Source organism: Gracilinanus agilis, chromosome 3 (genome assembly GCF_016433145.1).
Source record: "Gracilinanus agilis isolate LMUSP501 chromosome 3, AgileGrace, whole genome shotgun sequence".
Taxonomy (NCBI): domain Eukaryota; kingdom Metazoa; phylum Chordata; class Mammalia; order Didelphimorphia; family Didelphidae; genus Gracilinanus; species Gracilinanus agilis.
Window position 1 is genome coordinate 235,018,929 of NC_058132.1, and position 1,939 is coordinate 235,020,867.

A 1,939-nucleotide genomic window follows, 5' to 3' on the forward strand; every position below is an offset into this window, starting at 1 on the left:
TAATGGGGCTTGCAATGTAAAACAATTAGAAAAAGAACAAATTAAAAACCCCCAGATTAAAAACTGAATTGTATGGTCAATATCACAGCAAAGAAAAGTGATGTATGTTGGAGGAGATGTGACAAAATAGGGACACTAATACACTGTTGGCGTATTTGTGAATTAATCTAACCATTCTGGAGGACAATTTGGAATTATGTGCAAAGAGTTTTAAAAGAATGCTTGCTTTTTGATCCAGTCATAGCATTACTGGGTTTGTACTCCAAAGAGATAAAATGGAAAAATACTTGTACATAAATATTTTTAGCCATGCTCTTTGTGGTATTGAAAAATTGGAAAATGAAGGAGTGCCCATCGATTGGGGAATGGCTAAACAAATTGTGGCATCTGATGGTGATGGAATACTATTGGGCTGAAAGGAATAATGAACTGGAGGAATTCCATGTTAATAGGAAAGACTTCCAGGAATTGATGCAGAGCAAAAATAGCAGAACCAGGAGAATATTGTACACAGAAGCTGATATGTTATGCTACAACCAAATATAAAAGTCCTTTCTACTAGCAGCAATGCAATGATCCAGGACAATCCACAGGAATTTAGGAGAAAGAATGCTATTCATATCCAGAGAAAGAACTGTGGGAACAACAACTCAGAAAAACATGTGATCAATCGTGTGGTTAGATGGGGATATGATTGGGGTTTTGATGTTAAAAGATCACTCTATTGCAAATATGAATAATATGGAAATAGGTTTTGAACAATGATACATGTATAACCCAGTGGAATTACTTGTAAGCTCCAGGTAGGGGGGAGCAAGGAGGGATGGGAAAAATCATAAGTCATGTAACCATGGAAAAATATTCTAAATACATGTTTAAATATTAAAAAACAAATTGTAAATCCTAAAAAATCAAAGGATAAATTAATAAAATTGAAAGTAAAAGAACTATTGAAATAATAAATTTTTAAAAAGTCAAGGAGTTGGTACTTTAAAGAAACAAATAAAATGGAAAAAATACTGGTAAATCTAAACAAAAAGAAAGAAGAGAATCAAATTATCAATATTAAAATACTACACTTGATCTTAGCCAAAAGGCCAAGAAGTGATTATCAATATTAAAAATAAAAAGGGTGATCTCACTTCTAATGAAGAAGAAATTAAAGTAATCTTTAAGAACTATTTTGCCCAATTATGTGACATTAAATAGGATGTTCTAGGTGAAAGGGTTGAATATATTCAAAACATAAAATGGCTAGATTAATGAAAGAAGAAATAGAATACTTAAATAATCCCATCTCAGAAAAAGAAATTGAACAAGCCATAAAGGAAGTCCCTAAAAAAATCCCAGGGTCAGATGGATTCACAAATGAATTATAATATTCAATTAACAATTAATCCCAATACTATTTGAAAAAAATTAGCAAAAAATGAATCGTAACAAATTCTTTTTATGACACAAATATGGCACTGATTCCCAAGCCAGGCAACCCAAAAGTAGTGAAAAAAAACAAAAAAAAAACCAAAACTACAGACCAACCTCTTTAATGAATATAGACACAAAAATCTTAAATAAAATACTGGCAAAGAGACTATAGCAAGTCATCACAAGATTATTCACTATGACCAGGTGGGATTTATACCAGGAATTCAAGGATGGTTTAACATTAGGAAAACCATCCACATAATTGACCCTATCAATAACCATACTAATAGAAATCATATGATTATCTCAATAGATGCAAAAATTGGCTTGGACAAATTATAACACCAATTCCTATTAAAAACACCAGAAAGTATAGAGATAGAAGGTTCTTTCCTAAAAATAATTAACAGTATTTATTTAAAATCATAAGCAAGTATCATCTGCAAAGGGGATAAGTTACAGGCCTTCCCAGTAAAATCAGGAGTAAAGCAAGGATGCTCAATATCACCACTAT

At 31.6% G+C, this 1,939-nt stretch overlaps 1 pseudogene; it reads right to left on the bottom strand.

The window, feature by feature from the left end:
* Positions 1-1,038: 1,038 nt before the first annotated feature.
* On the bottom strand, positions 1,039-1,109 carry LOC123243529 (annotated as a pseudogene).
* Between the last annotated feature and the right edge of the window lie 830 nt (positions 1,110-1,939).